General features: G+C 45.9%; 1 protein-coding gene across 2 annotated transcripts in view; it reads right to left on the bottom strand.

Moving 5' to 3' along the window:
* TRIP10 (thyroid hormone receptor interactor 10) overlaps positions 1 to 26,838 on the bottom strand; it is an 84,825-nt gene that overhangs the window by 46,665 nt on the left and 11,322 nt on the right. The gene's annotated exons all lie outside the window — the stretch shown is intronic.

Below are 26,838 nucleotides of genomic sequence, written 5' to 3'. Positions count from 1 at the left end.
TAGCTGCAACAGTATGCAAAGTCTCATTAGCAGGATATAATATAATATAATGGTCCATCACAGCTACCCATTGCCCAGAATTATATTTGCAGAGGTGGGGAAAGACTGTAAGTGGACAGGAAGAATTGAGGATCACTGTTGAAACAGCAAAGCAGTGATCTAAACCTGATAGAGGCCCAGGAGCCCACCAGCTTACGCAAACTTAAAAGTGTCGGAGCCACTGGCCAACAGCACAAAATCTCGATGCCGAGAACAAGCTGTTGCTTCCAGGGAACAGGACATCTGGCAGGAAGAATGGCTGGCTGGCTGGCCAACGAATGGGAGTTTGGCTGAGACCAAGTTTCAGACTGGGATCCTCCCAGAGCTCAGATCCTATGGGGGGATTACAAGAGGAAATGCCGATCCTCCCACTCACAGCAACATTAGGAGGGAAAACAGCTCGGAGGATGTTTACCAAGAATAAACCCTATCACGGAGGCCTTGTAAATGGACTGCAACCAGCCTTGGAGCTTGTTCTGGGGATAGATAGAGAACATATGGATCGAGAGAGCTGGAGCCCCACTGCCCAGGAAATCAAGGCACAGATGCTCACTGGCCACCAGCAGTTTGAACTTTATGGGGTAAGAACATGTGTATCTGAAAGCATGACACTCCCTTACACAGGGAATGGGATGAGGTGGCGCTGTGGTCTAAACCAGTGTTCCCCAACCTTGGGCCCCCAGCTGTTTTTGGACTACAACTCCCATCATACCTCGCTAGCAAGACCAGTGGTCAAGGATGATGGGAATTGTAGTCCAAAAACAGCTGGAGGCCCAAGGTCTAAACCATTGAGCCTCTTGGGCTTGCAGATCAGAAGGTTGCCGGTTCGAATCCCTGCGATGGGGTGAGCTCCCGTTGCTCTGTCCCAGCTCCTGCCAACCTAGCAGTTCAAAAACATGCCAGTACAAGTAGATAAATAGGTACCGCTGCAGCGGGAAGGTAAATGGCGTTTCTGTGTGCTCTGGATTTTGCCACGGTGTCCCATTGTGCCAGAAGCGGTTTAGTCATGCTGGCCACATGACCCGGAAAGCTGTCTATGGACAAATGCTGGCTCCCTTGGCCTGAAAGCGAGATGAATGCTTGCAACCCCATAGTTGCCTTTGACTGGACTTAACCGTCTAGGGGTCCTTTACCTTTACCTTACCTAACTAGCCCATCCAGACCATTGGCAGTGGCTGGCATGAGGGCTCTCATCCTTCAGGCAGAACTCTTCCCTAGACCTGCTGACTGAGAACTTTTAAGTGGACATGACCAGAAATCATGGGGCTCAGTCTGTAGACATCAGGGTTTGGGGCTTGAGTCCTGCATTGCAGGGGGTCGGGCTAGAGGGCTTTGTGGTCCCTTCCAACTCTACAATTCTACAATAGGGAATGAGCGAAGGACCTCATGTGCACATTCTAACTCTAAGCTCTGGACCATCCATGAGGCTGAGGGGACCGTTTGACGGAAAACAAGCCAGTCAGACTTTCAGCTCAAGTTTCAACTCAGGCGAGCCAGCATTTCCTCAACCGCCCAACTACAACCCTGAAATAATGACTGGCCTTCCACGCAAAGTTGGTGAGGTATAATGCATACGAAGAATACATGCTTGAAACTTGTCACACACCCTTGTCAAGCCTCGCACAAAAATGAGCACGAGGCAACAGAACAGAACTCGGCAAGAAGCAAAGACAAAGCAAAGACAAAGGCCGATTCTCACCTTCTCCACTCCTGACACTGAGGGTGGGTCCTCTGTCCTCAGCGATGCTTGCAGGTAACTAAGGCAACACTTCAGATCCAATGTCTAGTTAATGGTTAAACCAGGGGTCAGCAAAACTTTTCAGCAGGGGGCCGGTCCACTGTCCCTCAGACCTTGTGGGGGGCCGGACTATATTTTGAAAAAAAATATGAACAAATCCCTATATCCCACAAATAACCCAGAGATGCATTTTAAATAAAAGGACACATTCTACTCATGTAAAAACACGCTGGATCCCGGACCGTCCGCAGGCCGGATTTAGAAGGCAATTGGGCCGAATTCGGCCCACAGGCCTTAGTTTGCCTACCCATGGGTTAAACTCTCCTACCCCACCCAATTATCACATTCTACAAGTCACTGCTTACTCAACCCCAGACAGAAAGCCTTAGAAATGAGGTTACTGTACTATAACTGGTGACCCGGGGCACAAAATTTTCAACTGCTATACGCCCCCCCCCCCAATGTCCATTTCTGAAAACACATTTGTTTATAAAATGGAATTATCAAGATAATCAACAAAAACAAATTGGGTGGTTTCAGATCAGTGCCATTTTTTCCTCCCTAATGACTCTCTCTAGGAAGCATGCATATATCATAAAATAAAAACTGAAACATTTAAAAGCAGGAAAAAGCATTAAAAATAGATAATCTACAACATATTTAAGAACAGGTACATCCCAATCACATGCCTGGATTTTTCTTTTCTTTTCCACCACAGTGGTCTCAAGAAATCGCTGTGGTACAGATTTTTCTGGCTTAGATCCCACTCAGATAATTAAGCTTTCATTACCCTCACCCACAATTCTCCTCTGTTGCAGTAAAAGCAACTGACTGGGAACGGTTGTGGACTACCGGTTTGAAATTTACGGCATGTAGTGCCATAAGAGAGAATATTATGAAAATGATTTACAGGTGGTACATGACCCCAGTCAAGCTAGCAAAAATCTATCACCTGCCTGATAACAAATGCTGGAAATGTAAAGAAACGGAAGGAACTTTCTTTCACCTTTGGTGGGCCTGCCCGAGGATTAAGGCTTTCTGGGAAATGATATACAATGAACTGAAAAAAGTATTTAAATACACTTTTCTAAAGAAACCAGAGGCCTTTCTCCTGGGTATGGTTGGCCAACTGGTGTCAAAGAAGGATAGAACCTTTTTTATGTATGCTACAGCAGCAGCAAGAATACTCATCGCAAAACACTGGAAGACACAAGATCTACCCACCCTGGAAGAATGGGAGATACAAGTAATAGACTATATGGAACTGGCAGAAATGACCGGCAGAATCCGAGATCAAGGAGAAGAGTTGGTGGAAGAAGATTGGAAGAAGTTTAAAGTTTATCTACAAAATCATTGTAAAATCTATGAGTGCTAAGGGCAGTGTAAATGAAATGATGGGGTTCTAGTGATTAAGATAAGTAAGAGTATAAAGGGAAAGATAAAGGATGAAAACGAATATGAATGAGCTTGCTGAAAAAACTTTTAAAGTGGAATACAAGAAGGGAAGGCGGGAAGAAGTAAGGAAAATAAGGTTTTGAAGACTACTAAAATGAACCAGAGTTTTCTTTTTAATTTTTTTATTACTATGTTGAATCTTTTTTATGTTTTCTTCTTTTTTCTTTTTATGATTCTTGATGTTGTTTGTATTTCTGATGTCTGTTGTTTGTTGTTTCGGAGTTTTTTACCTTTTGTAAAACTTAATAAATATCATTTAAAAAAAATAAATAAAAGCAACTGATTAATAAACATAGCAAAGACAGCTACAGGCAAAGTTTTCGGACATAGCACGGTTCCAACAGCTTCCTAGTGACCCCAGCAGTTTACAGACCACCTAACCCTGTACTGATCACCTTCAACACAGGCTGCCTGTCCTTCATGCACTGTCCTAAACAAATCTTAGTAATCTGTGCAAGTTCCTGCAGCCTTAATCTTCTCCTTGCTTGTGCCTATAAACCTCCATTACCCACCGTCACAAATGCAGCAACCTAATCCCCACGTACGCTGCTGAGAGTGGTGGAAAGAGAGCAGCATGCTTAAGCATTTGAGCTGGCGGCAGAAAGTCCTCAGTTCAAGTCTTACCTTGGTTGTGAATGCAGCAGATGGTTGAGGAAAGCTACTCTCTCTTACATCTTCTTGGATGAAAGAATAGAACAGGGGTAGGCGACAGTGGACCAAAACCAGCTGATGACATGGCTCCCCAAATCTCTTTTCCGATGAGAGCAGCTTTTGCATCTCATTTGGAAACCAAGGACCGAGAGTCTGGAGGAAGAATGGGGGAGGCACACAATGCCAGATGCTTGAACTCCAGTGTGAAGTTTCCACAGTCTGTGTTGATTTGGGGAGCCATGTCATCAGCTGGTGTTGGTCCACTGTGCTTCATTAAGTCCAGGGTCAACGCAGCCGTCCACCAGGAGATTTTGGAGCACTTCATGCTTCCTTCCGCAGACGAGCTTCATGGGGATGCTGACTTCATTTTCCAGCAGGACTTTGGCACCTGCCCACACTGCCAAAAGTACCAAAACCTGGTTCAATGCCCATGGGATTACTGTGCTTGATTGGCCAGCAAACTTGCCTGACCTGAACCCCATAGAGAATCTATGGGGCATTGCCAAGAGAAAGATGAGAGACATGAGACCGAGCAATGCAGAAGAGCTGAAGGCTGCTATTGAAACATCCTGGCCCTTCCATAACACCTCAGCAGTGCCACAGGCTGATAGCATCCATGCCACGCCGCATTGAGGCAGTAATTGATGCAAAAGGGGCCCAAACCAAGCACTGAGTACATATGCATGCTTCTACTTCTCCGAGGTCCAATATTGCTCTATTTGCAATCCTTGTTTTGATGATTTCATTTAATATTCTAATTTTCTGAGATTGTTAATTTGGGGTTTTCATCAGCTGTAGGGCATGATCATCACAATTATAACAAATAAAGGCTTGACATATCTCACTTTGCATGTCATGTGTCTATCTCATACATTAGTTTCACCTTTTAAGTTGAATTACTGAAATAAATGAACTTTTCCATGGTATTGTATTTTTCCGAGTTTCACCTGTATGAAAGCTACTTTATTAATCAAGCATGCAACATGATGGAGGTCTCGGTGCTTCAGATATGTCAGGTTTGTGGCTTCATGAGCTCATCATAGCTGAGCATAATGCTCAGTCCCACCTGCAGTCATTCCCTCTGGATTGTGGAGATGACGACTAGCACACTAGCTGCAGCTTCAGGGGGTTGTATTTCCCCCACCCTGTGTGGGTTATGTGGTTCTAGCAAAGCCATGAATCCTTGTTTCTCCATTACCCTCTAGAAGTGTGCAAGTAGCCACACCAGAGACCCAAATTGGATTTGCTTTAGCCGACAGCGTTTGCAGGGACAAACATGCATCCCTTTTCCTTCCTCTTTGAGTGCAGGCTGTGGAGAATGCAGCCAGCCAGGTTTTCCCAGTTAAGAGAAGAAAAGGCCAATTTGACAACTCCCACGACAAAGATGGCAGATATATATGCCTGGCTGCAGGGTGAGGTTGGGAACGTACTCATTCCCCAATAAATAAATAAAAATTAAAAACCAAGCCATGTCAAGCATTTGGAAAGGCACACTGAGAAGACCAGGGCCGGAGTTGCCATTGTGGCCTCACAGCACAAAGCAAGAAAACTATACCTATTACAGTGGTACCTCGGGTTACATACGCTTCAGGTTACATACGCTTCAGGTTACATACACCTTGCTAACCCAGAAATGGTGCTTCAGGTTAAGAACTTTGCTTCAGGATAAGAACAGAAATCGGGCTCTGGCAGCGCAGCGACAGCAGGAGGCCCCATTAGCTAAAGTGGTGCTTCAGGTTAAGAACACTTTCAGGTTAAGAACGAATTAAGTACTTAACCCGAGGTACCACTGTACTAGATTGTGGCCTCACTGAGGTGGTACGGGCAAACCTGTGTTTAGGCCACCCTAATTCAGACTGCAGGTGGGGCTCAGGGGAAATTAACAAACAAGTTGACCATTTCAATGAAAAGTAGATGTAACTGATCACACAAGTTTGAAAATTGTCCATTCATCATCAAAAATAGGGGTTCAGAGAAAAGAGATCTATCCAAGTGAACTGGTTCAATGACTGTATTCAGGTGTCATGATAAACCCTGGTTTATTGTGACAAGAATGATCCCTGGGTTTACGCATTCCTCCACTCCCCTTTCCTTCTGTGGTGTGGCTCCAAGGAGTAGCTTGAAAGTAAAAAATAAAAAAGAATGGAAGCAAATGCTAAGTGCAGCTTGCAATTTCATGCAAACCCAGAAAACAGTGGTTCCTTTTAACTGCCGTTCATTTGAAACAAATCAAACAATGGGAAATAAAGTTTACTTATTTCAACCAAATGGTATTTTTAAATAAGCATGGTTTAGGGTTAGGTGTAAATGCTAAATTGTCAAAAACAGCAGTGAAAGCTTCCAATCTCCTGCTCATAGTCAAACTAGGGCGGGCAGACCATGGACTCAACTACAATAGTAAAGAAAAAGTGTTTTATATGTGTTACAACACTGTGGCACCAGATGGCACTGTGGAGTTCCGTCTTTCGCCAACGTGATTTCCCACTGTGAGGTTTACAACTCGTTTTCCTGAAAAGCTTTTCTGATCCAGCCTACGCAAACCAGAGGCCTACCTAGGTCTGTTGCCATCATGATAAAACATGACTTATCCCGACAATCAAATGCAACCTGTATGTTACCTACAAAGAGATGCAGCAACAGCTTTCCCTCCTCTGCAAGCTCCCCATTCAAGGTTCATTTCAACTATTTAACTCACTAAACAACCTTAAGCAAGCCACTATTCCCTTAGCCTCTGTCACAAGGCCAGCCTTACAATTAAGCAGGGTGAGGCAGTCTGCCTTAGAAAGCTAAATGTGCAGTATCATTAAAAGGCAGTTAAAAAAACAAAACTTTTCCTGGGCAAGGAGGCAGAGTGAGAGCTTGCTCTGTGTGTGTGTGTGTGTGTGTGTGTGTGTGTGTGTGTGTATGTGTCTGCCTGTCTGCCTACACACTTCACTGTCGGATGACACACATGGGCAATGGAACAAACTCTTCCTCATTGCGGAATGTGGCTGGCTGGCTTTCTTGAAGCTTGCAACTGGGGTACTTTAAAGCACATGTAGGGAACCCCTGGGAGGCAAGCCAGTTTGGGGGGGGGGTCCAGTTTGGCTGCTGAGGCCATTTCCCCCAAACTACGCTCACCCTTTTATCAACTGGTAACATCAGTTGGTGGGTGAGGCCTTTTTGGGGAGCCCACCCCACACTGACCCCTTCAACTTCTGAAAAAGATGAGGGTGGGGAAGCCTTTCAAAAAATAACCGCCACCTTGGGTCTTTCTAAAAAAAAACTAAAAGCTAGTACAGTCATACCTCGGGATGAATACGCTTCAGCTTAAATATTTTCGGGTTGCGCTCCGTGGCGACCCGGAAGTAACAGAGTGTGTTATTTCCGGGTTTTGCCGCTCACGCATGCGCAGATGCTCAAAATGACACCATGCGCATGTGCAGAAGCGGCAAAACACGACCCACGTAGATGTGCAGTCGCACCTTACGTTCGCTTTAGGATGCGATCGGGGCTCCGGAACGGATCCTGTTCGCATCCAGAGGTACCACTGTACAGTGGTACCACGGTTTACTAACTTAATCCATTCCGGAAGTCCGTTCTGAAACTGAAATGCGCTTCCCCTAATGAGGCCTCCTGCCGCCAGTGCCCTTCCACCGTTCACTTTCCGTTCTTAGACGGAGGTAACGTTCATAGACCGAGGTAAACTTCTGGTTTTGCGGAAGTTTGTATCCCGAATCGTTCATAAAAAGGGCTGTTCTTAAACCGAGGTACCACTGTAGAACCATTTCCCTCACCTTCATTGCTGCATGATGGAGTAGTCCCTGCCTGAGCTGGTGTCTGTTTCATGCTCTATCACACAGTGCTGAAGAAACAGGTGATCTCTAAATGGGTTGGGGAGAGACTGCTGCAAAGAGTGCTCATTCCTCGCTCTCCTATGCTCAGACGGGACTGCAGGGTCTGCCTGAAAGTAAGTGCCGACATGGGAGTTGGAGTCCAACGGCTGGAGGGCATCAGGCCTCTGCAGGATCTTAGGGGGTCAGCGCTGAGCTTTTAAATCAACATACACGAGAGGATAGAGATTTTCCCAGATTGTGTCAGGACGCATTAGCCAGGACAGTGTGACTCATTATGCTTTCTTGGGAACAGGGTGGGAGAAGTTCAAAGCAAGCCTGAATTTCACCACACACAGCAAAACAGAGGATCGCCTCCACCCGCCACAGCCTCAAAGCATCGACCCATGCTGCAAACAAGAGCATAAAAATCACAAGGCTGTCAATCATCAAATCACACAAATGGAAACAAAGGGGCTACTGCAGATGGAAACTGTTGGCCACCTTTCCAATTCCTTTCTGTACACCAAAAAATGATTACTAAAGTGGTAGATCACACAACAAATGGGACAGACTTCTAATGAGTTTGAACAACAACCTGTCCAAATTATAAAGATACAGTCGTACAGTGGTACCTCGGGTTACATACGCTTCAGGTTACATACGCTTCAGGTTACACACTCCGCTAACCCAGAAATAGTGCTTCAGGTTAAGAACTTTGCTTCAGGATGAGAACACGGTGGCGCGGCGGCAGCAGGAGGCCCCATTAGCTAAAGTGGCGCTTCAGGTTAAGAACAGTTTCAGGTCAAGAACGGACCCTCAGAACAAATTAAGTACTTAACCCGAGGTACCACTGTACCTTGTTTTGTGGCCAGGATCCGTTCTGGAGCCCCAGCCGCTAGCCGAAAAGAATGCAGGGCAAAGCGCCGCGTCTGCATGGAGCGGTTTGCACTTCTGCGCACGCGTGAGTGGCAAACCTGGAAGTAACCCGTTCTGGTACTTCCGGGTTTGCTGTGGACGTTCACTGGAATGGACGCTATACAAGGTTCGCAGAGGTATTACTGTACTGTGAAGTCTTTCAAACACTGAAAAAACATGTGAAAGTGTGCAACATGCCTGCCAGTTCCAGACCCTGTTGAGCACACACTTTTACACATATAAGGATTCCTTCATTGCGCTGCTTAATGTGTTGCTGGCCTAGAGGAGGAAAATCCTAGGACCCCCTCACAATGTTTTCAGCACTTCTGGGTACAGTGGTATACCTCGGGTTACAGACGCTTCAGGTCACAAAGGCTTCAGGTTACAGACTCCGCTATCTCAGAAAAAGTACCTCAGGTTAAGAAGTTTGCTTCAGGATGAGAACAGAAATCGCACGGTGGCAGCAGGAAGCCGCCTTAGCTAAAGTGGTACCTCAGGTTAAGAACAGTTTCAGGTTAAGAACGCACCTCCAGAACAAATTAAGTTCTTAACCCGAGGTACCACTGTACTCAAGTGAACCTCCCTGCTGAAAGCCTTAACTGAATTAATTTCTCCATTGCAATTCTGTAGTTATTTGGAGGCCTACTACCCAAGATGCCGTGGACTGAGGCTCTCAAAGTGTGTATTCTACCAAGCTACAGCTAATGCCTAAACCTGGCCAACTTTTCAAAAATTTAACTTCAGTTCACAGAACTATCTTAGTGCAATATGGAAGAGGATTTGTTACAGTTCATAGGTGACCATTTTCAAGTCAGAACTGGCTTCAGCTTCAGCCCAGAGCTATACAAAGGTAACAATGCTAAACCTATGATCAAGATAATGATGATAAATATTTGTGCAGCAGTTTAGTGTGTCCAAAGCTGCTCTCCTCCTTGTTATCCTCCCAAGGGCTTTGTTAAAAAGAGGTCAGTATTATTCCCGCATTGGAGCTGGGATGGGAGTGAGGTGAAAGGAGTGACTTGCCTAAGGCCACCTAGTGGCAAAGGCGAAGTTTAAAGGTGGAGTTTCCCAGTATTTGGCTCCATCTATTAGCCACTATGTGGGACGCGGGTGGCGCTGTGGGTGAAACCACAGAGCCAAGGGCTTGCCGATCAGAAGGTTGGCAGTTCGAATCCCCGCAACGGGGTGAGCTCCCATTGCTCGGTTCCAGCTCCTGCCAACCTAGCAGTTCGAAAGTAGGTCAAAGTGCAAGTAGATAAATAGGTACCACTCCGTTGGGAAGGTAAACAGCGTTTCTGTGCGCTGCTCTGGTTCACCAGAAGCGGCTTAGTCATGTTGCCCACATGACCCGGAAGCTGAACGCTGGCTCCCTCGGCCAATAAAGCGAGATGAGCGCCGCAACCGCAGAGTCGGTAACGACTGGACCTAATGGTCAGGGGTCCCTTTACCTTTACCTATTAGCCACTATGCCACATCAACTTTTGAAGAAGCACGTAAACAACCTAGGCAACCACAGAATCAGGTACAGTACAGATGCACTACAGCGACAGAGCCCAAAGTGTCCTTCCAAAGGGTTGCACATTAAGATCCAACTGCGAGTCAACACGTTTCTGTGCCTTGGGGCCAGAGTTGGCATGGTGCAATTTGGAGATGAACCTACAAGCATTGTTGAGGCAGCGAGGCCTGGAATGCACTTCGCCAGGCTGGATAAACAGAGCAGGAATTCTAATGAGGCCAGCCTCAACTGAGTCATGGGACTGCATTGTTCCAGCAACCCCAAGACTAATCAGCTCTCTTGTCCCTCACCCAAAAGGTCTGATGAGTGGGCTGGTCTTTCAAAGAACAGTTGCATGTTGCTGGAAAGCTACCAGAAAGGGCTACGAAGTATTCAAGGGCTATATCTAAAACCACTTTTGCGCAGAGAGCCGAGCAAAGTAGATTTTTAATGAGAGATTCGTTCTTGGCATGAGGAGTGGCACAAATGCGGCGTACATAACAGCTGCCCATCCCCTCAAAAGCTGAAGGTGGTATGCAAAGATAAGAGCTGGAAGGAAACAGGTAGGCTCTGATACCTGCATGCAGTCAGGGTAACTGCATACAACCTCACACCCACCATTCTCCAAATGTTTGTTTCCTGGTGCAGAACAAACACGCATCTATTTCTGCATGAGAAACTGAAGAGTTTGATAACATTTTTTAAATATATAAATTTATTTATTTAGTTTTTCAAATTGAAATTTTACAGATATATATATATCAAACATATATCAGAAAAACAAGATTCCATCCTCCCCTTTGTGGGTCCTAATTTAATCATTTCCTCCTGCATCTTTTATAATAATCCAAATCTTTTACCTCTCCATTGTAACCAGAATTCACTCTTAAACGACAAGTGATATTCTATTCCTACTAACGATTTCAACTGTTTACAATGGTCTTTAAGATAGGTTATAAATTCCCCCCATTCCTTATTAAAATTTTGGTCTTCCTGATTTCTGATTCTTCCTGTCATTTTAGCCATTTCAGCATAGTCCATCAACTTCATCTGCCATTCTTCTCTGGTAGGGACTTAATCTTCTTCCCATCTCTGGGCCAATAACATCTGTGCAGCCATGGTCACATAGAACAGTTTGATAACTTGCAAGTCTCTCTCATTTTTCTTCTTTTTTGGGGCAACCTCAAACTAATCATTGCCAAGACTAGGTCTACCTCAGGAAAACCTGAGGATCCCCATATCACATTGAAGCCTCTTTTTAAAAAGCAAACAGAATTTGTCACCTGCCTCTCCATGAAGTAGGAATCTTTAAGTCTCACACAAAAGTCAACCCAGAAAATGAAAGACACCAAGTCAAACACGGAGTTCAAGAGGTCTCACCTCGTATATCACATTACAATGTATCTGCATTTTTTCTCCCTGACTTGTAAAACATGCAATCAAGTTTCATACTGTCTGTTCAATGACAAAGAAGACTCCACGTTACAGCGTATTTTGTGCGTTTCCTGGCTCCCTTGAAAACCAATGCAGAGACTGAGCTGGTATTTGACACTTAACGTACCACATTTCATTCTGGTATCTCAGACATGTTTTATTAAAAGCAACTAAACAAGAGCATGACAAACCATCACGTTAAATATCACTTTGCCTTGTTAAAAACATTTCCAGCCACAGTAAGAGCAAGTACCGTATTTTTCGCTCCATAAGACGCACTTTGACACTGGAGTTACGAAAGCTCAGTTTAAATCTGCTAGCACCTTCCACTTATCAAATGCTAAATGCTAATTGCATATTTGGTTTTTACGTCTGCATTATTCTGTAAGTCATTCTGGGTTACATTTTGTACAACTAAAAGTGACTAATAAATGTAATGACTAATAAATAAATAATGCCAATTACCAGATAACCCGACATATAACTCACAAAAATATCTAATACTCAGCAGATATTCTGCTATTTGGAGAATGACAACGAAATATGACAAGGAGAAAATCTAAGATTGAGAGCAAAGTAGGTCTTCTGAACAGTGCTTAGAAAACTCTGGGAACTGCCCACCCACCCCAACTCAGCCAATGGGAGAAGGGAAAGGTCCAAATCTAAGGAATAAATTATATACTGGCTGTTTTATTGAGTAGGAAGGAAGAGCAAATGCGGTGTGTACACTTTTTAAAATGTTGAATGAAACAAACCTGCATTTGACCTAATGGAATGTAAAATGTAAAAATCAAGCAGCGTAGATGAAGGAGAGCCTCAAATTAAAGTACCATATTTTTTGCCCTATAGGGCGCACCAGCCCATAGGGCGCACCTAGTTGGTTTTTCTGGGGGGGGAATCAAGAAAAAAATTTATCCCCCCCCCCCCAGGCGTGGGGCTGGGGCAGAGGAAGCCCGAGCTTCCCCTGACCTCAGCTCCCAGAACAGGCTGCTATCCACAAGCCTTGGGAGCCCAGCAGGAACTCCCGCCAGGCTCCCCAGGCTTGCGGATATCTGCCCGAAGCCCAGGGCGCGCTCCGCTGCGCTCTCTGGGTTTCGGGCTGCAGGCTGCTCTCCACAAGCCTTGGGAGCCCGGCGGGAACTTGGGAGCCCGGTGTGCACCGACCCCTCTCGCTCTCCAGGCTTCAGCGAAAGCCTGCATTCGCCCCATAGGACGCACACACATTTCCCCTTCATTTTTGGAGGGGAAAAAGTGCGTCCTATAGGGCGAAAAATACGGTATTTAGAGTGGGGAGGCCAAGTAGGGGACAACACAGCAAAATACAAAAGGAAATGCTTCCATTGAGGAGGTTGGCAAAAACAAAACAAAACAAAGCACACACACACACACACACACACACACCTTGCAGTTAAATGCATCTAAGCCACCAAAAACTAAAATTAAAGGTTGAAACCAGGAATTCCAGAAACCTGTCAAATGATGACTCTAGAATCCAGCTTCCTACACAGAGACCTAAATCGTGAAAGCCCAGGGCTGGAAGAACTGCAGCCACCCACACTAGATTCGATGCCAGCTCCTAAGAATATTTTATCCCAGCCCTGATGAAGTCATAACCCATTTTATCTGCAGAAACTTGAAATGCCTGGACTTTTAGCAGAACGAAGGAGGCGCAGGACACAGCGTCACAAGCACAGGGCTGGCTGCCTCGGTTCGTTTGTGCCTTTGCAAAGCTTGTTTTTCTAGAGGGCTTTTGGAGCCAGGCCATGTCATGTGGGAGGGTTTTACAGAAAGAGAGAAGGGACACCAGTGAGGCACGCATCCTCATATTATGCATGCCTCTCCTCTGAAGGGCTCTGCAGAGCCCTACCTTCTTTGAAAGCTGCTTGGCAAGTTGGCCATCCAGAAATCCCCAGCTTTTCTGTTTGAAGACGCTGCTCATTTGCAAGGGGCATCAAAACAGAAGGACATTCAGAGTCACCCTTGGAAGCTGGCATTTGCTGTGCGGTGCCCTTGCCAAGCCACCGCTGCCACCATGTATTATTTTTAGGAGGCAAGTAGGTTGGAGTGGCACAGAAAGGCGAGAAGTTCAGGCGTCAATCCAAGGCAAGGCAGCTGCTGCAAAAGTGAAGGGGACTTAAAGGGAAAGAATGGACCTGCTAAACCTTTTTGTTCATGTTGCAAGGCCAGCCCTTTGGCCGGCCCTCATCTTGCAATCCAAGAAACACAGCCAGCCTAGCTGGATCTCACCCAACTGTAGTAAAGTTGCTGCAGGAACATGCACACCAGGTCTGGCTGCCCCCCCCCCCAGTCCCAGGTATCAACAAGAGTTTCTACATGCCAGCTAGGATACGATGACACAAGGGCACAGCATATACAAAGGGCAAACAATGCAGCCATCACCACCTCTTCCACCTGAATAGTATCAGAGGAACTCTTAGGGTCATGGGTTTGAGCCTCACTTGGGGCAAAAGATTCCTGCATTGCTAGGGATTGGGCTAGATTACCCTTGTGGGCCATTCCAACCCTATGTTTAAGAAAAGTCTATGAAATGTTATGAACCGTGCATTGATTCCTCTATAGCAGGCACGTCCAACTTCCAAGAGACTGCGATCTACTCCCACTACACACACACACACACACACACACACACACACACGAGTTTGGATTTGATATCCCGCTTTATCACTACCCTAAGGAGTCTCAAAGCGGCTAACATTCTCCTTTCCCTTCCTCCCCCACAACAAACACTCTGTGAGGTGAGTGGGGCTGAGAGACTTCAGAGAAGTGTGACTGGCCCAAGGTCACCCGGCAGCTGCAGGTGGAGGAGCGGAGATGCGAACCCGGTTCCCCAGATTACAAGACTACCGCTCTTAACCACTAGACAACACTGGCAGTGATCCACCCAGAGTTGTTGAACTTTTGGGTAGGGGGTGATCGATCAGGATCCCATGATCGACCAGGGACACCCAGCGATCTACTGGTTGGACATGACTGCTCTATGGCTACAGCACCAGAACTGGTGAAGATTTTGACAGTAGCAGCAGCTGACGTGATTGATGCCTTCATTATAAGGAGCAGTCCAGTTTCTGCAAGCTAATTCCTTTGCATTCTAGACAACAGGCAAACTAAGAGACTCAGGGTCTTGATCTAATCCAATATCTATTCAGATGCAGCCTACTTTTTTTTATTGAGATTCACCTTGGAACTAAGTTGGAAGGAGGAAGTGCTTAGTCCTGGAACAAGTACCCATTGTGCAGTCTGGGAAGATTATTGAAAAATCAGAGCATAAGCAGAAATACCTATTCTCCATGGCTACAGAACAAGCGTTCAACAAACCATTTAAATCTTTTTAAAATGACTGCAATAAGGCATAAAGTCCAGATCTGTCAGTTACAGAGCAAAATGCATTAATCTAAAACATTGTTGAAATCCATATATATAAAACCACAAATAAAACATGAGGCCAGCGGATAAAAGGCCAGATAGCAATATTTAAAAGCCTATGTGAATAACAAGATTTCTGTCCAATCCAATCCACTGGAAAAGTTCTCCCGAACAAGCCCCATTGAAATGAATGGGCTTATCCTTCTTGAAACTGTCAAATTCCATTGCAGTATCATTTAAACCTGTAGACATCATTCCATCTGGAGGCATTGTGCGAAGTAATACTGTACTTTGTGTGTCCTGAATCTGCTACTACCTGTTGGTTTTACTGGGTGGCCTTCAAGGCTAGAAGTTCGACAGAGAGAGAAAGTGTTATGCTGATATTCTCCACATGATGTATTTTGTTGTTGCAGTGGTGGTGGTCTTGAGACACATGGATGGGACATAAACCCTGTTGAAGCCAAGAAGGCCTAGGTCTGGTCAGTGCTCATAGGAGGGGGTCTGGAAACCCCCCTGCAAACTTGCTCGAGTTTCATGAAGACGGGTGTCATATAAATGTACTAAATCAGGAGTGGAGAACATTTTCCAGACTGTGGGCCATGTTCTGCTGTGGACAACCTACCAGGGTCCACATTCTAATTCTAGCGGTGGACAGGGCGAGAAGGAAGAGTGGGCAGAGCATCGGATGCAACTCTTTCCTTTGCAAGAGGTATAATGCTTTGTACAATGCTACACACACACATGGACGCGGGTGGCGCTGTGGGTTAGACCACAGAGCCTAGGACTTGCTGATCAGAAGGTTGGCGGTTCGAATCCCCGCGACGAGGTAAGCTCCCGTTGCTCGGTCCCTGCTCCTGCCAACCTAGCAGTTTGAAAGCACATCAAAGTGCAAGTAGAGAAATAGGTACCACTCCAGCGGGAAGGTAAATGGCATTTCCATGCGCTGCTCTGGTTTGCCAGAAGTGGCTTAGTCCTGCTGGCCACATGACCCACAAGCTGTACGCCGGCTCCCTCGGCCAATAAAGCGAGATGAGCCAATAAAGCAAGATGAACCCCAGAGTTGGTCATGACTGGACCTAATGGTCAGGGGGTCCCTTTACCTTTACACACACACACACACACACACACACACACACACACACCACTTTGGCTATTCCCCACCCCAAGCTAAGAAGCTCCAAATGATTTATCTCTTACTTGTGGAAGAAGGTGCTCAACTTCTTGATCATTTGGGTCACCCAAATTGAATTGAATTGGAAGTGACCAAAACTGTACAGAATTTCAAATATGGCTGTGCCATTGACACCTTATCAGAATGCACAGGTTACCTTCTGACCTCCAGCTCACAATATAGTTTCAGGGGGAACTTCTTTTGCTGGATGAATTGTTCGGTCCTGAAGTAGATATATTGACTTAAAGATCAGGAAAACACAGCATCGCATCTCTGTTTTCACAAAGATTTGCTTTCAGGCTTGCTCACAAAACAGGGCACCCAATAAAGCAGGTTTTGGTCATTTGTAGCCATTCCACAGAGACTCGCCAGGGCGCTGCTTTTATTTAGCCAATCAAGACCAAAGGCTTCAGAAAAGTCTTGATTCTTTGCACTGAAGTCATGCCAAGGCTTTTATCGCCAAGATAAAAGCTCTACTACATCATCAATAAAGTTGCTCAATAGAAACAGCAAATGCCAAGAACAATGGCACTAAATCTTATCAACAAGAGCTACAGACAATGACCAGATTACAGCAAAACCCTCAGATTACATACTGGTATATCAGCCATGGAACTGGGAGCATCGTGCAGACCAATGTTTGGGAGTGGGTACGGATTATATACTTCTCAAAACCAAGGAAAAGGGGAAAGAAAGCAACATTTCTTTGTGAGTCAGCATTTGCTTTCTTTTCTGCTTTAAACCATTATTATAAAATAACAACAACAACAACAACAACCACCACCACCCGCCCATCTGGCTGGTCTTCCCCAGCCACTCTGGGCGGCCTCCAACAAAATATTAAAATACTGTAATACATCAAACATTAAAAGCTTCCCTAAACAGGGCTGCCTTCAGATGTCTTCTAAAAGTCTGGTAGTTGTTGTTCTCTTTGACATCTGGTGGGAGGGAGTTCCACAGGGAGGGCGCCACTACCGAGAAGGCCCTCTGCCTGGTTCCCTGTAACTTGGCTTCTTGCAGTGAGGGAACCGCTAGAAGGCCCTCGGAGCTGGACCTCAGTGTCCAGGCAGAACGATGGGGGTGGAGATGCTCCTTCAGGGATACTGGGCCTTTGAGGCCATTTAGGGCTTTCAAGGTCAGCACCAGCACTTCGAATTGTGCTCAGAAACGTACTGGGAGCCAATGTAGGTCTTTCAAGACCGGTCTTATATGGTCTCGGCGGCTGCTCCCAGTCACCAGTCTAGCTGCCACGTTCTGGATTAGTTGTAGTTTCCGGGTCACCTTCAAAGGTAGCCCCACATAGAGTGCATTGCAGTAGTCCAAGCGGGAGATAACCAGAGCATGCACCACTCTGGCGAGGCAGTCCACTGACAGATAGGGTCTCAGCCTACGTACCAGATGGAGCTGGTAATCAGCTGCCCTGGACACATATTTGACCGGTGCCTCCATGGACAGCTGTGAGTCCAAAATGACTCCCAGGCTGCGCACCTGGTCCTTCAGGGGCACAGTTACCCCATTCAGGACCAGGGAATCCTCCACACCTGCCCACCTCCTGTCCCCCCAAAATGGTACTTCTGTCTTGTAATCTGTTAGCCGCCATCCATCCTCCAGCCACCAATATTATTATTATTATTATTATTATTATTATTATTATTATTATTATTTTCCCTGATGGAACTCAAAGAAGCTTTCCCTCCCATATGTCCTTTGCGAGGGTGACCCCATCTCCCCCTATAAATCCCGCCAAAAAACGCACTGCTCCCATGAATCTTTTTGCACAACCTCCTTCCCCCAAACCAAGTCTGCATCGCCTTCTAACTGTGAGGAGAGATCCAGCTTTGCTTTGCTTTACAGTTCAAAGCAGCTGAAGGTTGATTTAGATCAGGAAAACTCATGTTGCTAACCCTCCTCCCCAAACTAGTTCTTTGAAACTTAAAAGAATTATTGCATGGGAGATCCAGTCCCAAGAATTTCCATCACCTTCTTTGGCCCTAACTAGGGCTGCCATATGTCCAAGATTTTCTCGGACATGTCCTGGAATTGGGCAGCATTTTGGCATTCGGGCAGATTTTCGCGAAATCGGTAAAAAGTTCGGGGAATAAGGCAACCCTACCTAAACCAAACTAGTTAACTTTTAATGAACTCCTCTTCCTTCTCGCCTTCTGTAGCTTTCCCCTGTTTTGAAATTTGGACTGCAAACTCCTCAAGGCAGGAACCTCTTTCTTTATCACTCTTATGTAGTATCCATGACACTACATAAACAGTAAGATGAAGAATTGTGGTTTTTCTTGGGGCTATAGCTCAGTGGCCTCTGCTTCTGAAGGTCCCAGTACAGCTGGGAGAGACTCTTCATCTGAAACCCTACACATCTCTAGCCAATCAGTGGTAGACAATACTGGGGCAAGTTTGATAGGCCAAGGGTCTGATTCAGCATAAGGCAGCCTCTTATGCTTCTAATTAGAATCTCACTTAGAAAACAAAACATCTAGAGCCTAGATGCAGAACCCTAGGACCTGGGCATTTCACACCACTGTTGATAAAAATGGCTGGAGAAGCCATCAAGAAGATGGAAGGACGGACCAGGGAGCAAGTCCACACCAGCTTTTTCTGGGGCACTTAAAAGTTTCTTTCAAAAATTTCAAGATCAAAGGCTCTTCTCAAAAATTCACTTACTGTATTTTTCGCTCTATAGGACACACTTTTTACCCTCCAAAAATGAAGGGCAAATGTGTGTGCGTCCTATGGAGCAAATGTAGGCTCCTTGGCTTCAGCGATAGCGACGCAAAGCCTCCAAAGAGCAGAGGAAGCGATCCCTCCGCACTCCATAGGCTTCACATTGCTTTCGCTTAAGCCCGGAGAGTGAGAGGGGTCGGTGCGCCTGAAGCCTTTGGAGCGCAGCGGGAACTCGCGCTGCGCTCTGAAGGCTTTGGGTTCCTTTTGCTGAAGCCGGATGAGCAAGACTCTCCTGGCTTCAGCAGAGAGGGAGAGCTGCGCAGCGCCCCTTCAGCCAAGCGGGAGGAGAAATGGAAGGGGCTCCGTTTCTCCTGCCGCTTCGCTGAAGGGGCGCTGAGCAGAGAGGGGGAGAATTTTTTTCCCTTGTTCTCCCCCTCTAAAACAAGGTGCGTCCTATGGTCTGGTGCGTCCTATAGAGCGAAAAATACGGTAAGTCATCTCCTCCTAGGGTATTTTCTGGGAATGACAGTAGAAGTAGCTGATAATGATAGTGGAAACAGAAGCAACAGATTCTGATCAGGAGCATTTAGCACAAGTAGTTCTCATTGACGACTCTTGCTCCAACACTGCATGGATATACACTGTATATTATACAGCATACTTATTGACTGAGGGGGTTGGGAAGAGATGAGCCCATAGTCATAGGATCCATTTACCAAATGGCCATGACGAACATCCATTCTTTCTCTGCCCCAAGGCCTGGCACTATCATGAGCAGCTGATTCAGGAAGACTTTCTCAGACCAGGGTGGATAAAAATCAATGATTTAAAATATATATATATATCAAAGAAATAGGATTTTTTAAAATTGATTTTTTAAAAAATCATTTTTTAAAATTTTAATTGGATTTTTAAAATAAAATGCTTTTGGAGGAAAATATCTTTCTAAAGATAGTTTTCTATTTACGTTTCATTATAGTCCAAAGGCCATCAGGAAATAAGGATTTGTTTTAAGTTTTTCATGTGTGCTGAAAATAATTCTAAGGTGTTGTTGTTTTTTTTAAAAAAAATGTTTAACCACATCAGTTAACAAACACGGATACATATGGTATAATGTTATTGTTTTAGTTAAATAAATTGTTAAAATTGTTATTAAGGAAATGATTGTTTTTCTCCTTCCAATAAAATACAGCAGAAAAGTTGTCCAAATATAAACAGTTAACTTATTAAACCTCATAATATAATTTCATAATTATATGTCTATGTATTTCTAATAGTATAACCAAATCAGTAATTTTTGTTATAACTGTAAAAACTGCTCTGAAATTTATTATTCCAAAAATGAAACCTTCATCTGGTTGTAAATATTAAGATTATACCAGCAGGAATGACTTTCTGTTAAAAGAAGAAGAAGAAGATAGATTTAAATAGATAGTTTTACTGAGTAGTGATTTAAATTGATTTGATTTAAATCAAATCCACCCTGTCTCAGACAGACCTAAAGTGCACCAGGGCTACCTTGCTCAGCTTTGAGAGGACAGGCAGTGGGACAGGGCCTGGGTAGGTGAAAGGCAGTCCTTATACAATTTTGGAGGTGGATTTTGCTCAGGACATACCGTATTTTTCGCCCTATAGGACACACCTTTTCCCCTCCAAAAATGAAGGGGAAATGTGTGTATGTCCTATGGGGCGAATGCAGGCTTCAGGAAGCTATCCGCAAGTCTTGCAAGCCCGGCGGGATGACCCGTGGGCTCGCAAGGCTTGCGGGCAGCAGCCTGCAGCCCACAAGCTCGGGGGACAGCGGGGAGGTGCAGCGCTGCCACCCCACTATTCCCCGACCTGGTCTGGAGGCTGGCGGGGGAGAGAAGCAAGCTTGCTTCTCCCCCCCCCCCCGCCAGCCCCACGAACTTGGGGGACAGCGGGGCAAGCCGCTGCCCCACGGAGGCTAGAGAGGCTGTCCCTGAAGACAGAAGAGGGAGACGGAGCGCTCTATCTCCCTCTTCTAGCTTGGGGATGGCTGCATAAACCTGGGGGGGGGGAATAAATTTTTTCCCCTTGATTTCCCCCCCCCCCAAAAAAAAACTAGGTGCGTCCTATGGGCCGGTGCGTCCTATAGGGCGAAAAATACGGTAGCAGTTGGTATCAGGAGTATGACTTTCGGATACAGAGCCATCCTCTACACCAGGGATGAGAAAGCAGTCACCCTCCAGCTCTTGTTGGACCCCAAGTGGTACTGACAGAGTTGGAGTCTGGCAACATCTGGAAGGCCACAATTTCCCCATCCCCACCAAACACCCACCTCTTTACTCTTGGACAGGGTTATATTCCTGGATTTGTTATGCTTATATGCTGCTTTATAAAAAATTCTCATAGTAAAAGTGGTACCTTGGGTTAAGAACTTAATTCATTCTGGAGATCCTTTCTTGAAACTGTTCTAATCTGAAGCACCACTTTAGCTAATGGGCCTCCCACTGCTGTCTCGCCACCGCTGCGCAATTTCTGTTCTCATCCTGAGGCAAAGTTCTTAACCCGAGGTACTATTTCTGGGTTAGCGGAGTCTGTAACCTGAAGCGTCTGTAACCTGAGGTACCACTGTACTCACATCTGTGAGGCGGCTGCATACCTGAGCGGCAGTTTGAGAAAGCTTCCTGAAGCCAGCTTCTCCATACCAATCCTTGTTCTGTTCTACTTCAGCTACACTAACCAGGACTAGGGCTCTCAGAAACTCAAGACCTTACTCCAAGGATCCCACAACAGTCTCGGTGTACACTTGGGAAACCATGGTTGTATTTGTATTTCTGAAACAAAGATCATTGTTTATGTTCCCCTACGCAGGAAGTCGAGCGTCCACCACCTCACAGAAACCAAGGCGCAAGCCATACGGACTACTGTGAGATGGACCCCCTAGGGCTTCATACAAAATGTTAAGCAAAGCACAAACACTGCGGCCACAAGGCAAAGATCTTCATACAAATGAGGCTGTTGGAAAGAATGGAGCACAGGACGCTGATGTCTACAGAAGCGGCATGCTAACATGACTAGAGAGGATCCCACAATTTTGTCACCTTGCCCTCCCTTTGGCTAAGTTGCCACTGAACCCCAGCAGATCTGGGGTAGTGGTAGAAGCAAGACAAGGCAACCTCCTATTACATACATAGGTCACTTGGAGGTCTCAGTTACAAGACCACCTTTTCAGCTCAGGTGAGCTTTGGGCTGAAGCAAGGGCCTTGACAGTGCTAAATGAGTAGCAGCGAAGAAAGAAGGCTGGTGCTTTCTGAAAGAGTGCTAAGGTCCCAACCGAGTTATAAATAGCACCTGAGCTCTTCAAACACTGTGTTCCTGTTGAAATTTGGGGACCACTGCACGAGGCCTCTCTCTCTTCCATCACACACACTCTCCAAACTATAATTAGCAGCAACAGGTGCATTTAAATGACAGGTCTACAGGTGGGCAACTTGCTAGATCAGTTTTCCTATTATTTCACCAGTATATTACTTCATGGGTTCCTGCTGCAACACTAGATCTCAATCAACGAAAAAGTCAATTTCTCTGCTAGACTGGGGTGGGGAGAATTAACCGGATCTTTCAGCAGTAATACCAGGGACAGGAAAATTACAGCCCAAGGGCTCTGTGTGGCCCTCAGTCTATTTTCAGGAAAGGCAGAAGGAAAGACAAAAACAGAGGGAACACGGGAAGGAATGGGGCGGTGGCGAGGGCAGGAAGGAAGCCCTCTGTAAGAGATCACTTCAGACCTCTGGCAAGAGCAATCTGTCCTCCTTCTGGCAGCCTGCTGGGCAGAGGAATAAGACAGACATATGAGGGTGTGCATAGAGGCAGAAAAGGGGATGGAAGAAAGAGAGACAAGCTGGTGGGCCCATCCACTTTTGGCTCTGGCACCACCTATCACTGGCTTTGCTCCTGCCCACTGGTGCCAAATTATCCCACCGTCCAGGAATGCACCCCTTGAGAGAAAGAAAAGTTCCCCACCCTTGACTCATATAAACGTGGAAGAAATATGGTGATTATTGGCCAGTTGCAGTTCCTTGTTTTCCACTCCACATTTGCTTACACACACACTCAAATACAGGAGCATCTTTCATCATCATCTTAATTGGAACAAGTATTGCAAGGGACTATGAATGGGATCTTACCCGCCCCACTATAAAATGAAGGAAAGCTCACGCTTTGGGCAATCTAGCACAGCAAGACCGGAAAGGTAAATAGATAAGCAACCCAAAAGGGCTGGAAAAACAATCTCAAATTCCTTGGAACCAACAATACAGCCTTTTTTAAAAAAAAAAAATGTGTCAAAGCCCATAGGGTTCAACTTGAGCAGCATGTCAAACTAAGATTCACACAGTTGTATTTTAAAACTCAAACCACAGCATCCAAACATGCAGCAGGTACAATGATGGTCAGCTTTCTTCTTCCATCTGCTCAGTATTTCTGTTCCTCTAGAGGTGGAGCAATGACTATTATTATTCAGATACCACATCAAACCATGGCTTGCAAATACATTTCATTGCAAATACATTTCAAACCATGTTTCCATATTCCGGTTTGCTGGCTGAAAACAAGCCATTGCTTTTTAAGATGACATTATGCCAGTATACAATCTTTGGTCACTCCTTATTTCTTAGCCTAACCTGCCTCACAGAATTGTTGAGAGGATAAAATGGAGGAGAAAGAGAAAGAGGTAGGTCTCCAGGAGTTCCTTGGAAGGTGGATGAGATAACAAAACAAATATAAAGCTTCCATAGTTATAATAACAACAACAATATTATTATTATTATTAATAAAACCCCACCCATCTGGCTGGGTTGCCACAGCCACACTGAGGCAGCTTCCAACATATAAAAACATAATAAAACACTGAACATTAAAAACTTTCTGATACAGGGCTGACTTCAGATGTCTTCTAAAAGTTGTATAGTTATTTTTTCCTTGACATCTGACAGGAGGGCCTTCCACAGGGTGGGTGCCACTACAGAGAAGGTCCCCTGTCTGGTGACTTCACTTCTCGCTGTGAGAGAACCGTCAGGAGGCCCTCGGAGTTGGACCTTGGTTGGACTGAAAGATGAGGTGAGACGCTCCTTCAGGTACATAGGGCCAAGGACATTTAGGTCAGCACCAACACTTTGAATTGTGCTTGGAAACCTACCAGAAGCCAGTGTAGATCCTTTAGGACCATTGTAATATCAGTCAACACTCCAGCTGCTGCATTCTGGATTAGTTGTAGTTTCTGAGTCACCTTCAAAGGTAGCCCCACGTAGAGCGCATTGCAGTAGTCCAAGCAGGAGATAACCAGGGCACTCTGGCAAGAAGGGTTTCAGCCGGCGTACCAGATGAAGCTGGTAGATAGCTGCCCTGGACATAGAATTGACCTTCCGCCTCCATGGACAGCTGTGAGTCCAAAATGACTCCCAGGCTGCACACTTGGTCCTTCAGAGGCACCATTACTCCATCCAGGACCAGAGAGTCCCTCACACCCAACCGCCCCCTGTCTCCCCAAAACAGCACTTCTATATTGTTGGGATTCAACCTCAATCCATTAAATGCCATCCATCTTCCAACAGCCTCCAGACACTCAAATAGGATATTCACCGCCTTCACTGGTTCTGATTTAAAAGAGAAGTAGAGCTGGGTATCATCCGCATACTGGTGAACACCAAGCCCATACTGGTGATCTCTCCCAGCGGCTTGATGTAGAAAAAAGCATGGGAGAGAGGACGGAGCCCCAAGGCACCCCACAAGTGAGAGCCAAGGGGTCAGAACACTCATCCCCCAACACCACTTTCTGAACACAGCCCAGGGGGAAGGGGTCATGGCTTGATACTACGTATGAACTGAACCCAGGTAACCAGGCAAATCAGATTTGTTTCCAGCATATGAAAGAAGGCAGTATTACCCTGATGAGGACTCCAAGCTTTTGATTATGCAGGCAAGAATTCCTGAACAAAGATAGAAGCACGCTGAGCCAACAACTCCAGAAGACAAGGTGTCATTTTACAGTTCTCACTGGGACCTAATGACCAGCCACCATCAATAACTACACCCAGCTTTTCCTTAACATCAAATCATTATTGAGCACAAACGATGGAGCAGCAAGGTTGCCAAATACGTACCTTGACTCTGCAGCTACTACGGCATCTCATTGTCACAAGAGGACCAGGCCAATGACCGACAGCAATTGTCCTATCCTTAGCTTATTTGTGCAGCAGCCAAGATATTTCCCATGCAGGGACGCCTCTTGCTTTTCTACTGAATATTTAATAGACGGGATCAGTGTGCTTTGCCTCCCCATTTAAAAAGCTAGCCAATCAAGGCACACTCCGACCGGCATTTGACAGCGATGGGATAGAGCCTACTTCTCCACCTTTGCAGCAGGAGGTTCACAAAGAATCTTTTAAGTAAAATGGCAAACATATTCACAAGTCATTTTTCCAGTCTCCTGGTTAAGGTGAGCACAGAGGAAGCCTTGTGGTGATTTCATTCTCTGCCCATCTCCCATTGGTGCCAATGAGACTTGCTTGGGAGAAGTGCCCAGTAGATTATTCCCCACGTGAATTAGAGCTGGGGGTTGCCATTTTGATTTCCTGCCTCCGACACCAAAATGCTTTGAGTTGGTCCCTAAGACAAACTCTGAAGTGGAAGGCCAGGTTCCTGCAAGTACAGTGGTACCTCTGATTGCGAACGGGATCCGTTCCAGAAACCCATTTGCAACATGAGAAGAACGCAATCCATGTCTGCACATCTGCGTGTGCGCGGGCTGTGATTCGCTGCGTCTGCGCGTGATGTAATTTTGCGTGTCTGCTCATGCGGCGAAACCCAGAAGTAAGCCTTTCTGGTACTTCTGGGTCACTGCGGGACGCAACCTGAAAACGCTCAACCTGAAGCAAAAGTAACATGAAGTATGACTGTACAAGGATTCTGGAAATAGTGGAATCTCACCTCTGCCAAGTAAGCAACTGGCTTCCTTTCCATGGTCCTACCCCTCCCACTCTATTTTAAATTACTCGGATCTTTGGCATCCTTTACCCCCACATGCCAAGAGAATCTCATTTCCTCCACTTCACAGTCAAAACACACACCAGCGTCTCCTCCTTTCTCTCTCCTCTTCCCTCACCCCTCCTGGATGCAAGACAGTCTCCATGGCAACCAAGGCTTCACCCCAACAGACTATGCCAGCTTTGGCTGTGAAAAACACGTGTGTGTGTGTGTGTGTAGATGGAAGGAGCAGTAATGTCAGCTGAAAAGGCTCTCAACACACCAAGGCATGCAGACACAAGCAATCATTGATTTGTACCCTCGTCTCTTACAGTTGCATTCAGACTGGCAAGACTCAAAGACTGCACAAACTTTGAGCCAACATTTGCGGCATGGAGATGGAACCCGGTGGAACAGAACAAAAGTGTACTCCGTATTCTTTAGAGCAGGAGAGGCTGTCCTCCAGATTCGGGGCCCGATTCCCACCCCACAACTCCCTCCCTGCCATTTTGGCAGCAGTGGCAAAATAAAAAAAAAACCCAACAACTGCCCCAGGTAGAGTAGACACAGCAGTGGGGTGCCCAGAGACCTATGCCCTCAGAGTGACATAAATTCCTCCTCTGTAACCAGGTCAAACATTTAATGAGCAGAAAAGTGGTGATTCCCTCGCCCCCTCAGCTGATCTGCATGGATCAGTGGAGGAGGGAGGGCTGTGTGCCAGCGTGCATCACCATGCTCAGACTTATGGAAGAGTGTAGTAGGGTGGTCACACTTCCATATTGTCCACATTGAGTTGGCCAAGGGCGAATGCAGTCCTCGCGGTGGGGGGGGGGGCGAAGCATAACTGTCAACTTTTCCCTTTTCTTGCGAGGAATCCTATTCAGAATAAGGGAATTTCCCTTTAAAAAGGGGGAAACGTTGACAACTATGGGGGAAGGTTAGTCACCTCTGCTGCAGAAACTGGAATGCTCATCAGAATAACGTGCAAATGACACAGGATGCCATTTCACACATTACAGGGGGCAAAGTCAGGGTTACCAGTGGCAAGTCTGCATCTGCACAAGCACATTTGATGTGCTAA

The sequence above is a fragment of the Podarcis erhardii genome, assembly GCF_964252035.2.
Source record: "Podarcis erhardii genome assembly, chromosome: 17".
NCBI lineage: Eukaryota > Metazoa > Chordata > Lepidosauria > Squamata > Lacertidae > Podarcis > Podarcis erhardii.
The sequence above is the reverse complement of the archived record's forward strand: the minus strand, read 5'-3'. Positions and strand labels throughout refer to the sequence as shown.